Raw genomic sequence first — 15,465 nt, forward strand, 5'->3', positions numbered from 1 at the left:
CTCTTTTTTGTCACAACTCACTCTCATGAGAACTAACCCCAATTATCTAACTAGGTTTCAGTAAGCCCCAATTCTTTAAGGTTATACCATACCTCCGCATCACCTTGCTGAAGATCAGGCTTACAGTACCTAAGCTTGGGGGGGGGGGGGGGCGCGAGAGTTCCAAACCACATCAATCCATAGCAGTCTTCATGGTACATCTTTAAAGTTAAAAGAAAACCAACTAGCCCAAATTAAAATCAAATAAATGAATGCCTTCAAGAATTTACTCTTCCCCCACGGTATAACCCCTGTTTTCGCTGTATTTGATATTGGTATAATTTGGGGAGCGGAAAGGAAAAAAATTGTTTAAGTAGGGATACAAGTGGACCCATTGCAACAATGAGATGTACAAGACTCTATGTCAAAAAACGAACTTTACAACTTAGGGGGGAGGAGGAGTGTAGTTGTGGAGATGGTAGGGAAGGGATGGTAGGGGAAAAACAAAGGAGGAGGCAACAATGCTTGATAAGAAATGTACTCATTACTTTGCCCATGTAATTGTAACCCCTCTGTACAGTATTTTCACAATAAAAAAACTTACTAAAAATAAAAGAATTTACTCTTACTGGCTTATGGTAAGACCGCTATGGCTTTCATGGGAAAAGTGCCAGAAACATTTCCTCTATTTCCCAACAGAATAAATATCGTTGCTCCCATGGCCAAAGTCCGTGGGCCATTCATTCAGCCAGGTGTTCTGAGTGGACAATTTTTGCTGTCACATTGGTGCATGCTGAGGGACCATGGTTTCCCTGGACAAGCTCTCACGGTAGTGAGGGCTGGAGAGACTAGTAATTGCCACACAAAGAGGAAAAGACATTGAGATATTCAGGAACACTGAGACCAGTGCCGGAAGCAGTCGCTGCCTGAGGCTTCACAAGGGACTGCAGCCCAATTCTGTCTTGAGGCATAGGTAGGAGCTGGTTTAAGTGATATAAAAAGCCTAAGTGAAGGGCATTAAGTTCAGCTTCAGAAGACTTTTCCAGAAGGGATACAGAATGTCTAATGCTCTTGATGTGTAGCAGTCATCATTCATTTATTATTAAGGTAGGAGATACTTGTCTTCCTAAACCTTCCTCAGATAACAATATTTCAAAAGCTCTACCAAATAAGTGAATGCAAAATAATATATTTTTATAAATGCACAACCTATTTTAATATATTTCTTTAATAGTAACAGGACTTTTTTACTTGTATTAATTATGCATCACATCTTTAAACACTTTTCTATTGAATTTTCCTTTTTATTCCTTTATAGAAGTCTTTACATATGAAGCAAACTATCTATCTTCCAAATATATTATAAATATTATGCCAAAGTGTCATTTTTCCAACTTTAGGTATTTTCAAAATAATTGCTTCATATGTTAAAAATCAGTCTTTTCATTTTTGCTACATACATAGATAAACTTTGCTTATTTCGGTATTATATAAAAATTTACTTCCTTTTGATCCTACATAAGAGACAAATAATGCTTTACTTTTCATGTTCAAACTGCCTTCCATCTGGAATTTATTTTTATGTATTGCTCACGGTAGGAATCTAATTTTATTTTAAAAAATTGTTACCAGTCTCTTCCAACACTATTTATGGCATAATCTATTCTTTCTCATGTATTTGAAGTTTTCACCTTTTCCAAAGATAGTGTTTTTAAAACTTCTGTGGCTTTAAAAAAATTCTTTCATTATTAACTTGTAGGTTTATCACACCATTATCAGATTATGTGTGATGTATTCATTTTTCTCTTTGGGAATTTTATAGACATTTCTGTTTTGCCAAGGATAGTCATTGTGAACCAATGTGCACAAAAATATTTTTCTTTTTTTGTGAGGGTCCTGGGTGCTTGAACTCAGGCCTGGGGTATTGTCCCTGAGCTTTTTTGCTCAAGACTAGCACTCTACCACTTGAATCACAGCTCCACTTCTGGCTTTTTTGGTGGTTAATTGAAAATAAGAATCTCATGGACTTTCCTGCCAGGGCTGGCTTTGAACTATTATCCTCAGATCTCAGCCTCCTGTCTAGAATTACAATTATAGGCACAAGCCACTGGTGCACAGCTCCTAGAGTATAAAATTTTGCAAAATAAATAGTTATAAGTAGTAGAATATTTAAGCTTTGAGTAGTGTACATTTTGATAAATTCAAATTTTGGGGATTTTATTTCTTTTTAGCAGTACTAGAGAGTGAAACCAAGCCTCATCCTTACTTGAGTCCTGCCCCAACCCTTTTGTTTCTCTAGCTTGTTTATAAGACAAAGTCTCGCTAACTTGCCCAGGTTGACATTAAACTTGTGATTCTTCTGCCTTAGTCTCCCAAGTAGTTAAGATTCAGGTGTACCCCCTCCATGCCTGGCTAAGAGTATTTCTTCATGTGTCATAATCATGATGATGCACCACTGGGACAGAATGGTGGGTGCTATCTGGAGTCACATCAGAACAAGGCAGTGGCTTCCAAAGGTTGCTCTGTGTTGGTTCTATGAGGTTTGGACATTCTCGTATTTCTGATCTCTCATTCTAGTATTCCAATCATTCTGATATCTCCAGAAAATGTCCATGATGTTTCAGAAAGTAACTACTATAATTCTTGGGCCCTCTGACTCAAGCTAGGATGATTAAGCCTTCATTCCTCACAATAATAATAATAGCAACTAATGATGATGATGATGATGATGATAAAGAATTCCTAATTAGAATACCAAGTTTATCTCTCTAGGCTGACTGGTCTATCAGATGATAAGCAGCCTGAGGGGGAAGGCAATCCTGGAATTCACTGTGGGTCTCTAAAAGAGGCAGGCAGCCCTGACACATGGGAACCCTTTATTGTACTCATCCACTTGAGAAGTAGCCTGTGCTTAGCTAGGTCCCTTTTAGTCATGATCTTAGCATTGAAGTGGAGTCTGCACTCTGGGCTTTGCTGTTTGCTGTGTTTCCCAAGGGGACTGGGAAGCATCTCCTCCTTCCTCTCGGGATGCTAAGCCTCAGCCTCTGCAGTAGCCAGTAGAATGGGATTTCACTGTGTAGCCTTTTCTCTTGCCCCTTACCTCTTTGCTTTTTGCAAGTAGTAGATTGAGGTCGCCCTTTTCTTCTGTGAAAGGAATCCCCAGGACCTCAATGGATTTCACTGACTGAAAGTACCTAGCAAGTATTTTTCAGATGTTCTGGAATGCAGCAGTATCATCTTAGCTGAGCTCTAGGTTGGCTACAGAATTAGTTCCTTTGAACGAATGTGGGGGGTGGGGACGGATGAAGGCCTTATGTTCTGATGAACATCATGATTTAAACACATTACATTCTCCTAGTTTCTTTTTTCCTCTTATTTAAAAACAAAAAAACTTTTAATTTTAAAACAATACTTCCTTGACTCTAAGTAAATATGAAAAAAAATAAGTGGAAATTCACTGGTAGAAATAGGAGGACATCTTCAATATCTGAAGTGAGTGCTTCACGAATTGGATAAACTCAGAATAAGTATTGTTCCTATTTTCTTCTCTATTCTTTCTGCCACATTTTTAAGTCTCTGTCTTTTCCTTCATGTTTAGTTTATATCAGAAGACCTAATGAAGGATAGTAGGAATAAATAACTCATTTAATAATCACATTTTGAATTCCACATCTTAACTTTTTTGGCAATATTGAATTTGAACCGAGGGCCTCATGCTAGGCAAGCACTCTACCACTTTAGCCACACTACCTAGACCTTTTGTTCTTAGTTTTAAGTTTTTTCAGATAGGGTTCCAAATGTTTGCCACTGCTGGCCTTTAACAAAAATCCTACTACCATCACCTCCTGAGTGGCTGGGATTACAGGCTTGGACCATCAAGCCTGGCTATTATTGAAGGATCTGAAATGTTTATGTTAACCTTACTTTCCAATGACACTTTGCATTTTGAATATGGCCAACCTGTGCTTCGTCAATAGTTATTTCAAACCAAGGAATGATACAAGTGGAGTGGTGATGCATGGTAAAGCTATTTTGTCCCAAGCCTTCTAGCCCCTTTTGCCTTTTAATCCACCTCAATGAACTGCTTTTGACAAGAAGCAGTGAGGGAAGGTTTCATTCAGGCAGTGGGTAACATGGTCCTAGGTTGTTGATCCCCTTTCTTGCCTGGTGTCTATAGAAGAATGAGGTGGACAATAACGTGGAGATGTCTAACAGTTAATCGATTCCACAGACTAAATTGTTCTTTCATACCCAGAGCCACCATGGTAAATTGCCTACATCACTCTGGGGCATGTGGTTAAGTACCAGGCGTAAGTCCAAGTCTCAGCTCTGTCATATAATTGAGTCATCTTCACTGTGGCCTAGTTCCTTAACCTATCTGTTCCTTGAATTTTGCATCCAGAAAACAGAGATAACAATAATAACAATACCCGTTGCAGCCTTGTTGGGCAACTTAAATGAGTTGCAACATGTAGAAGAGATTAGAAAACTGCCTTGTGCATGCTGATACTCAGAAACTATTCGAAACTTGTTCTGAAATTTCCTAATTCCTTCCTTTCTTTCTATAGAATAATCTGCAAGCAGTTTGCATTTGTTCTTAAAATAACCTGAGTTTTCAATAACTGTCTCTGATTAGCCAAATAGGAGATCAACCTAGATGCCCTTCAGTAGATGTGTGGATAAAGCAAATGTGGTTTATTCACATAGTGGAAAACTCCTCAGCCATAAGCAAAGAATGAAATCCTGTCATTTGTAATAACATAAACTCTAGAGATTGAAGAAAACAAGCCAGACACAGGATGATAAAACCAAACGTTCTGACTCATTTGAGGAAATTAACAAGTCAATATGGTAGAAGAGAACAGAAGAAGAAGAAACTAGTGGTCACGAAAGACCAGGAAAGGCAAGGAGGTTGGGGGACAGGAGGAAACTCAGGGGGACTTTGAAGCACTGGGAAAGGTGATGTGGTATGAGGTAGAAGAATGTGGAGGCATACAGTTAATCCATGAAGTACAACTAACTCGTAATTTTCTATGTGTATACTGTATGGAAAATCACAGTGAGTCCCATTCATTTCTACCATTACTATATATTCATCACTGTAATAAAAATCATAAAAGATAATAATTGTGTAATAAAAGAATTATATCAGAACCAACTAGTGTAATCAGTGCTCATGACCAAGATGTCCTATAGGCTGCATCTAAGTTGTCTTAGGGAACTACCTGTGTTTGTGCCCAGATAGGTTCTCTTTCTGGAATGGCAGGAGGGGAAGAAGAGGCCTTTCCAAAGAGCTAATGTTCAGGCGAGTGAATGCAATGTTTTCTTCTGTTTCTGCCCCATTTTTCTTTCTTTTCATTTCTCTCCTTTTCTTCTTTCAGCCACACTCTTCTGGCTTTCTCAGTTGCTGAAATTCCTAGATGTTAGATTTGATATCACCATTAAGACTTAATGGATGGATCTCTCAGTCCACTGGGTGAATTAAGCCTAAGTCCCATTGGAGCTATTAACTGATCCTCTGTTCTCACAGCACACACAGATCATTGAAGAGACAGGATCAACATGTGAAATAGTAGAACCATGGCAATATAGATACTGAACAGGAAGACAGCACTCAAGAACAAGATGACTTGAACAGCTAGGGGTTCATGGGTTATACCCACAGTGATACAACTGTCATGTAACCTGGGAGAAAAAGGTTCCACTGGAGAAAACTAACCTCTAATATCTGAGCAAAAAAGCAAAGGCAGTGAAACAAACACAAAAAGGAGCAAGTAGCAATCTTGAGAGGGTGACTACTCAGTCCCTTCTCTCTCTCTCTCTCTCTCTCTCTCTCTCTCTCTCTCTCTCTCTCTCTCTCTCTCAATCTCTCTCTCTCTCTCTCAATCTCTCTCTCTCTCTCTCTCTCTCTCTCTCTCTCTCTCTCTCTCTCTCTCTCTCTCTCTCTCTCTCTCTCTCTCTCTCTCTCTCTCTCTCTCTCTCTCTCTGTTTGGCTTTTCTAGCAGCCCACTGAGTAACGGTCCCTGTTCATGGCTTCTTGTTACTCTTGTGCACAATCTATTCTCATCTATCAATCCAACATTTGAAAATGAGATTAAAGAAAATACATCCCCTAAGGAGAAACTCAAGGAAAAAAAAATAAGTATAAAAGCTGTAATTTGCAGATCTAGAAAAGCAGGTTAGAGTAATTCACACCAAGTGAAAGACCAATTAGAACCATTAGCAAGTTGTTAGCACTGACTTTGAACTCCGGGCTCTGATTTAGCCTGAATCGTTCAGAAGGGGTCTTGGTGTCAGTCAAGTGACACCATATAGTCCAAACACATAAACAGCTCTCAATTCACAACTACCTATTGATGCTTTACTTGGGTCTACAACATACACACACACGCACACACACATTTCAAGCCTCTAGCTATTGATCTTCATGGTGGAGCTAACATAAAAGATATGAGGTGTCCTCAATAATGAAGGTTGTAAAATTTTTACGAAGAAAAAGAGGATACTCTGAATAATTTAAGATGCAGAACCTTGGAGACTAGGGTCACCAATATCAAGTTTGAACTTGACCTTAAAGGATGAATAAAACAGAGGCAGAAAGCAAAGACAATAAAAAGAAAACATGTTTCTTAACAAAGTGTGGCATCTGGCATATGACAGGGAGAACTGAAGTGGCCACTAGGCTTGGCACTAATTATTTCACCCGTGTGTCTCCATTTGAAGGAAGATAATATGAATCCATCTGATTGTGAGGTTGGAGGACAAGTAATTTAGCACACAGTTATTATGAATTACAGAAGACTACACTTGACACTCAGCAGACAATCAGCATTCAGTGATATTACAGATACAGCATTGAATAAGACCAAAAGAACAGATTTCAGAGTACCCAAGGCTCATCCATGTTTGAATTATGTCTACGTTAATTCTTTTTGGTCGTGGGTTTGAACTCTTGTCCTGGGCACTGTCCCTCTCTCTACCACATGAGCTACACACCACTCTTGGTTTTCTGGTGGTTAATTGGAGATATGAATCTTATGGACTTCTTGCCCAGGCTGGCTTTGAACCTCGATCCTCAGATCTCAGCCTCCTGAGTAGCTAGGTTTACAAGTGTGAGCCATGGGTGCCCAGCATTTTTTAACTTCATTAGTCAAAAAGATTATTAGGAAACCTTTTAAAAAATAAATCACATACAATTAATTCATCTAGATTTATATGAGAAGCTATAAGGAGATGGTATATTGCTTTTACCATCTTAGTCTTTGAGCAACCAGCACTTTTGGATTCCCATCAAAGATAAAGAGAGCCTGTATGTTTTAGTTCCACACTGGGTATCTTGAACAACAGAAATGCATTTCTCACAGAACTGAAGGTTGGAAGCACATGATCATGGTGATGGCCTTCAGGATCCAATGACTACCTTTTGCTGAGCTCTCATTTGGAGGTAGACACGAACAAGTTCTCTGGCTCATCTTCTGAGGGTGTTCATGAATCATAAGGACCCCATCCTCATGACCTCATTTAAATCTTCCATAGGTCCCACCCCCTTATATCATCACATTGAGGTTATGTTTTCACCATCTGAATTCGCAGGGGCTAGAAACATTCAATCCATAATATAAATATACTTAAAAATAATAGAACAAAAAATTTAGTCTGCTGAGTTATGAATGGTCTTACATAGCCAAGTATTAGTAAACAAAAGCTTTATTTTTTCTTAATATATATTTTATTGTAAAGATACTGTACAGTGTGGTTACAGTTACATGAGCAAGGTAATGAGTCTATTTCCTCTCCAGCATTGTTACACCCTCCTTTGTTTTTGCGCTACCATCCCTTTACTCTCCACCTTCCCAACTCCTCCTTCTCCTCCCCCCCCCAAAAGTTGTAAAGTTCATTTTTAACATACTGTCTTGTACATCTAATTATTACAATGGGTCATCCTGAATCCTTATTTCAGTATTTTGTTATTTCCTTTCTCCTCCCAAAATTAGAAAAATGTATATACAAGATGCAGGACATTGGCATCAAATACAGTGACAACAGGGATTGTACCATGGGGGAAGAACATACAAAGAAACAAAAAAATCACATAGTACATTATAAGTACATTAAAAAGAACAGCAACAAAGATAAAACCACTTGTGTCCCTATCTTGGGGTTCATTCGCTTAGCATCAGGTTATATGGTCAAATATGCATAGCTTTTGACCTCTTCTGCTTGTCCTAGACATATATTAGTTATTGCAGATAAAGGAAACCATGGGACTTATGTTTCTTTGAGTCTGGCTTGCTTCACTTAATATAATCTTTTCCAAGTCCTTCAACAAATGGGGCGGTGTCATTCTTTCTAATGGAGGCATAGAATTCCATTTTATATACCACATTCTCTTGATCCATTCATCTACTAAGGGGCATCCGGGTTGGTTCCATATCTTAGCTATGGTGAATAATGCTGTGATAAACATAGTTGTGCTGGTAGCTTAATATGGCCTTGTTTTTTATCATTTAGGTAAATGCCTAAAAGTGGGATTGCTGCGTCATATGGGAGCTCTATGTGTAGAAGAAATGCTCAACTTCTGTAGCCTTAAAAGAAATGCAGATCAAAACAACATTGAAATTCCACCTCACCCCAGTTAGAATGGCTATAATCAAGAAATCTTAACAACAGATGCTGGTGGGGATATGGCCAAAATGGAACCCTACTGCATTGTTGGTGGGAGTGTAAACTTGTACAACCACTTTGGAAAGCAGTATGGAGGTTCCTCAAAAAACTTCATGTAAACAAGAGCTTTAAAAATCAGAGAAAATGTGTTGAGCTGATGCTACCTTCGAAGATTAAAATGTTGCTTTTCTGGGTAGAAAAAAGAATATCATTGTTTTGGAAAACTGTATTTATAGCATGAGAAGATATGGAATTCAGAGATTCTAGTGGTGTGGTGAGGCCAGGAAAATTTTATGTAAGTATGGGTACAGTCACCACAATAATTACATCACTAGGAGATAATTTGGTGATAAAAGGTCTAGAAGATTTAGCTTGGGCTGACCTAGCTGATGTGTGGCCTTTGCTGCTGCATGGGTAATGGCACAGGGCCACCTCCCAGGGCCTGGTGCTTAACCTGTTTGTCCCCTCCCCTCCTGTGCTTTCCTTCTCTTCTGTAGACTTTGCCAGTCTTTAGTTCCCCTATTGGGGGGGGGGAGCACGCTGGTATGAGGAAGCATGCACGTGTGTGTGTGTGTGTGTGTGTGTGTGTGTGTGTGTGTGATTTTTCGGCTGGGAGTTTCCACTTCCATCCATACATACAGGGGAGAAGGGGAGATGAGTTTTTACATGGAAACAATGTTGATCAAAGTATCTGATTCATCCAGAAATGCTGGCACCAATAACTAGGCATACTGAAAGACCTAGAAGGTTGCTCATGACCTTCCAAGATGTCTTTGTATTTTGGTATTTGTTTCTTTCTTTCCTTTCCCCCCCCCTAACATTTTGAAAATATATGTGTTGTTATATTTAAGTACAAAGGAGTTGCCATTCGATATAGCAGTATATGCATATCTGCATTGCGCAGGCATTTTATTTGCCTTTTAAAACATATTGACCATCACTCCCTGAATTCTAGATGTGTCAAGCCTTATACAACCTCTGGTCCATTTAACTCTATGATTCTTTCCTTGGGTTTTCTAGATTATTTTGAGCCCTCACTATTATATTGCTTCTGAGCAATGATTTCTCTGAAAAACAAACACAAAACAATGCCATCTATGCCTGAGATCTGGCAAATTGTCTGGTTTCTAACTACTAGGTTTTAAGAAATGTTTGATGATTGAATGACTGTTAAAGGAATAAGAAAACGAAAGGAAAATAGAAACCCGTGAAGCACTTCCTGAGTGCTTCTCTGGGGAGTGTAGTATTATGATGACATTTATTTTTCTTATACTTGGCGAGTTTTTCATGTTTAACAATGCTCCACAACAAACATAGTTCCTTGAATAATTTAAAGACTTGTTTCCGAGGCTGGCTGCATGGGCAGGCCTGCATCCACAGATGTATGAAGTGCTGCTGGGTGGCTTTCCATTACCTCTGAGGATATCAATTCAAAGAAGATCCTCATAGCCTGGCCATCAAGTGTCTGCCACTGTCTGATGAGCCCTGAGGGGACAGAAACTCAGGTCAACATTGAAGGGCTTCATCCAAACAGGGTGGTCTGAGCTGCTGAGGGAAGCAGAGGAGAGGGGAAGAATGAAGCATTTGGACCCCAAGTTTTTTTTAATATAAATACAGATCTACACACACACACACACACACACACACACACACACACACACACACACACACACACACACAAACACGAGTCATGTATATATTATGTTTTTCAACAAGAACAGGCTTCAAATCTCCAGGGAAGAGCTGATTATATTTGGATAAATTCAGCAGTAAACCCCATAATTGTAAGAAGGAATACAAAGAGAGCAAAGGTATGCCAACTTTGGATTAAAAATATATGCCGGGCACTGGTGGCTCAGACTTGCAATCCTGGCTAGTCAGGAGGCTGAGATCTGAGGATCATGGTTTAAAGCTAACCTGTGTAGGAAAGTCTGTGAGCTGCTTGTCTCCAATTAACCACTTAAAACCAAAAGTGGAACTGTGGCTCAAAGTGGCAGCCTTCAGCAAAAAGAGCTCAAGGACAGTGTCCAGGCCCTTAGTTCAATCTCTGCCAGAAGCAAAATTATATCTCTATCTATCTATCTATCTATCTATCTATCTATCTATCTATCTATTTTCAGCTAGACACTGGTACCTCACCTCACACAAAGAGTCTCAGATCTAATGATATTAAGGTTCAAAAACAACACTGGGTAGAAATGTCTATAAGACTCTTATTTCCAATCACCTAGCAAAATGCCAGAAGTAGAGGTGTGGCTCAAGTTGCTCAGAGTGCCAGCCTTGAGTGAAAAATCTAGGGAGTACAAGGCCTCAGTTTAAGTCCCAGAACAGGCACAAAAGTAAACCAGAACCAAAATATACTTGAGATACTGGTTTCTAATTATTGATATCTTTCTAGTGTCAAACACAATGCAAAGTGAAGTGTCTTACACACGTTACCACCTCATTTTATTTCCCATTTTCTTTCATAACAAACTCGGGAGGTAGAACCTATTAATATCCATCTCAGTTCACAGATGAGGAAAGGTTGACAGAAATCAAACCCTAGGCTTGTGATAATTGGGATGTGGCTGAGAGACACAGATTGAAATCCCTCTTTGTTTACGAACCCCTTCTTAGCCACTCCCTTTCAAGTGGCTAGACTACAAATTCAGGTTGCACTGGAAAAAAAACCGTTCTAGAATCTGGATAATTTTTTTTCCAAATCGAGTCTAAGTTAAGTTTCATGAAGAATGTGACAGTAGTTTTTCAAGTTGGAAAATGAGTGGGAAAGGAAATACCCTCCCCCCCCCCCCACCCAAAAGGCTGATTTCCTGAACATGAATGGGTGATTACTACCTCATTTCATTAAACTGAATTAGGGATTTGCTTTTCAATCAAGTGTCTCAGCCTTGTCGTGGCTCTGGATCCTTTTCCATTTTCCAACTTTACCCTGGCAGAATGTGGGAACGACTGGGCTGTGCATAATCCACGAGGGCTGCAGAGGGTCTTTCATCCCCTATTGTTTCCCTGGGTGTCCTCACTCTGGGAGCCTGACATTCCTCGCGTGTCTAAGGCAATGACGGGGCAGTGAAGCGCGGGGAAGCTGCACAAAAGACATCCCAACGCTGTCGGCAAGGAGCGATCAATTCAGTGTGCACACGAAAATACCCAGGATGCCAGGCAAGAGGAGACAAATAGCCGTTCCCAGAGGGTAGGGGATTGGTTGACCTTCTCCGAGGGTTCACTTGAACTGGATGAATGAAGTGTTGGGTGACGATCTCTCTAGACGCCCCACCACCCCCACCCGCCACCCCCCCAATTCCCCAGGAGGCCTGGTCTCAGCTCTTGGGTTCTAGGAGACCAAGGGAGGGTGGGAAGCAAGGCGCGGGAGTCCCGCACGTTCTCTCTCGACACAGCCGCTCGGGACTCGCCCAAGCTCCATTCATCTTGCCCGCGCCGCAGCAGCAACCCCGGCAGGGTGGAGACGCTCGGTGGTGGGACCCGGGCCTCCGTTGCCGATCCAGCTCGGCCTAGGAAAGGGGCAGTGAGGATGTCTAGCCTTCTCGGGTGTGCCTTTGCATGCACAGTCCCTCCGCTGGGCCCGGATCTCCCACAAAGCTGGATCCGCCCGGGATCCCCGCATGACAGGCCCAGGGAAGGAACCAACAGTCTTCCAGTTCCCATCTCCCCTCGGGTGGCCCCGCCAGCTCAGGCGCGCGCGCGCACACACAGCACACTCTTGCTCGCGCGCACACGTACTACACACACACACACACACACACACACACACACACACAGGAACACACATACACACACGCCCTCCTGGCAGCCCGGGCAGCCCCCCGATCCTCGCTCCAAGGTGCGCCGCGCCCGGGCGGCCTTTGCAGGCCCCGCCTCCGGGGAGGGGCGCAGGACGCGCGGGAGCGGGGCGCAGGGAGGGGCCGGCGCTGGGGGAGTGTCTGGCTGCCCCCGCCCCTCGAGTGAGTGACTGGGCGAGGAGGTCTCCTCCCTCGTCTCCTCCCCCCTCCCGCCGTCTCTCTCCCCCCCCCCTCCCGCCCGTCCCCTCCCTCTCTCGCTCCCTGCCCACTCCCGGGGGGGTGGGGGACGTCCGTGCCGCGGCCGCCGCGGCCACCGCTTCTTTCACACTTTAGTTGGGAGCCGCGCGCCGCGCTCAGTTACTGGAGAGCTGGCCGCGCGCCGCCGCCTCCCGCACGCACGCACGCGGGCCGGGCTTCGGGGTTCTCTGCTTTTACTCGGAGCGGCGGGGAGGAGGGGGGACACCCGGACACTCCGTAGGGAGGAGAAGGAAGAGGAGGAGGAGGAGGAAGAGGAGGAGGAAGAGAAGGAGGAGGAGGGAGCAAGAAAAAAACCCCCCCAGGCGAGGAGGCGAGGGGCGGGGGGCGGGAGGCTTGCCACCTTCAGCCCCCCCCCGCGAGCACCCAAGGTAAGCGAGAGCCACAGCCAGCCGTGGGGTGCAGGGGGTGCGGGCGGCGCACAGCCCGCCAGGGCTTGGCTCCCCCGGGCATCCCGGGTGGGCACCGAGGGAGGCCTGCGGGGTGTCTGCCTGCCGCGCGGAAGCCAAGGATGGGAGCCCGCGGTCGTGGCGCTGCCGGCGCGGTGCCCGGGCTGGGCTGCTGCCGCCGCCGCCGCCGCCGCTGCTGGTGCGGGGCTGCTGCAAGGGAAGGAAGCTGGGGTGGGGGGGAGAGGCCGGGGGTGCCTGGTTGCAGGGTGGAGGGGCTGGGATGCGGTTGGGGTTGCTGACGACTTTCGTCACATCGAGGCCTGGGTGGCTTGGTGTGAGACACCCCTCCCTTCCCACCCGCACCCCTCCCTCCCCCCTGCGCCCTCAGCCTTCCAGCTCTTCTCGAGCCCTGCCCATAGCCCCTGTACTTTGCCAGGCAGAGCTGGAACGAAAAAGAAAAAGAAAGAAAGAAAGAAAAAAAGAAGCCCACCATTGAGAATCCTTGGCTAAGTCTCTAAGCCCCTTTTGCCTCGTGACTGATGGGTTTATGTGGGTGGTGGGATCCCCCGGGATCTTGCTGAAGTTTTGACCTTTCGGGGTGGCTTGTTTGGGTGCATCTGTTTTTGCCATGCTCTGTGTATTTATTATTCGTGCCCATGCAAGGTAGCCGGAGAGGGTGCTTGGTGGTTGAACACGACCAGATCTCACTCTCCACTGCAGACAGTTGGTGAAGTGTCTTCCCCGGGGCTGCCTTTGGTGTGCTGGTTTAATGGCCTTCCTACTATCCTCCCTGCCCCCTCCCTCAGGAGCAGTAGCCGCCCCCCCCCTCCCCCCCGTGTGTGAGAAGTGCCTAGGTTTAGAGAAATTCACCCATTCATTGCTCTTCCAGAGCTCTGAATGGCTCAGGCAGGCTGGTAAAATTTGGGGTGGCTTTCTTTGCTCTTAAGAGTCACACAGATTTAAAACAAAAACATGTCCATGTAAACACCCATTAATCCTGAGAGATGGCAAGCACAGTTTGAGAGGGAAGTGACTTTTTTTTCCAAAAGGAAGTTGATAACCTATGAGATAGCACCATTGCATGTAGTTAGGGAAACTGTTTTAAAATAGAAATTGACAGAGCTTATGCATTCTACGTGGCTGGAAGACAATCGTTAAGTTCAGTTCTTGGAGCAACTCTGAAAGTGAGACACCCTAATGCACTAGAACCATGGTGAAGACACACATTCACCGTGACTCACCCTGGGAGGGGTCTGACACACCATGGATTGATTCTGTGCAGGACTTTTTTTTCCCCTTGAGACAATCTGGAAATGATAAGTTCATTACTCCTCTTTCAAATGGATGGGCTTGCTTTCTACCTTAGTGAGAAAGAATTACCTTGGAGTTTGGAAGGATTGTAATGTACTAGGAAGAAAGAAAAGAAAAGAAAAGAAAAGAAAGCAAACAAGGGTGGAGTGGGCCTTGGCTACTTTAGCTTCCAAAGGAAGCAATTGGTGTTTCTGCATGGTCTTATTAATTGAAGTCCAAAATGATGAATTTTTAATTCTCTTTTTCCTAGTTTTTGGAAAATGGGTTATAAGATGAATAGAGCTTGTTTTGCCTTGGCTGTTTGGAAATGCAATTGATCAGACATAGAATTTGGACTTACCCATTTTTTGTTTGTTCGTTTTGCTACTTACAAAATAAAAGTGGTTGTGTGAGCAACTGAGTATTTATAGACATCCAACCCCATTCTGACACTAGCTTCATAGATCACAAATGCAGCATTGAAATATAATCTCTCCTAATGTTTCTTGCTGTGTAAACTGGGCTCAGAAGATAGCCCTGGAGGGTGACTGGGAAAGCCACTAAGACTAACAGGCTGGGCCCTTGGATTGGAGGTTGACTAAGGAGGGGTAGGGTGCCCTGGTTGGCTAGCTCTTACTTGGTTTGGGGCACTTTTCCCTATTGGATAGCTCATGTGGTAGAAAGGAATGACATCCTTCATTGTGAAAAGTTCATCCTACAAGGAACTGGAGGACCTAGCTTCCTTCTTAGGGCTGACTCAGTTTGTCTCTGAATTGAGAGAGCTGGTGATTTTATTTTCTTGGTTAGTACTTGATCCTTTTCTCCACCCCATCTGGCTCTACAAGTTAAGGAACCTTTGTCTAGAGAGGTTTGAATTCTTGAAGAAATCACAGAGTGTAAAGGAATAACTTGTTCATTCATTGCTATTGTTTCTTGTGACTGATTCAAACACCCTACCCAGGAGGAAGGTGGTCTGCACCAGGAGTATTGTTTACAGGTTGCCTGTCGCCATACTGTGTTGGATTTAGGACCAGGCAAGCTCTGCATGTTACATGTGAGTAACTTGTGCCAGGATCTTTGTGGCTATG

The 15,465-nt window shown here is 43.4% G+C and overlaps 1 protein-coding gene across 2 annotated transcripts in view; it reads left to right on the top strand.

Moving 5' to 3' along the window:
* Window positions 1-15,465, top strand: part of CUNH1orf21 (chromosome unknown C1orf21 homolog) — a 302,366-nt gene that overhangs the window by 87,930 nt on the left and 198,971 nt on the right. Inside the window, exon 1 of one of the 2 annotated variants that reach the window (XM_070034214.1) lies at window positions 12,780-13,069. The exons of the other annotated variant lie outside the window; for it this stretch is intronic. The gene's annotated coding sequence lies outside the window, so the exon portion shown is untranslated. Of the gene's footprint in view, window positions 1-12,779; window positions 13,070-15,465 lie in introns of those variants that run through there. 2 annotated transcript variants of the gene reach the window in all.

The sequence above is a fragment of the Dipodomys merriami genome, unplaced genomic scaffold (genome assembly GCF_024711535.1).
Source record: "Dipodomys merriami isolate MVZ:Mamm:240054 unplaced genomic scaffold, mDipMer1.0.p SCAF_24, whole genome shotgun sequence".
NCBI classification, from domain to species: domain Eukaryota; kingdom Metazoa; phylum Chordata; class Mammalia; order Rodentia; family Heteromyidae; genus Dipodomys; species Dipodomys merriami.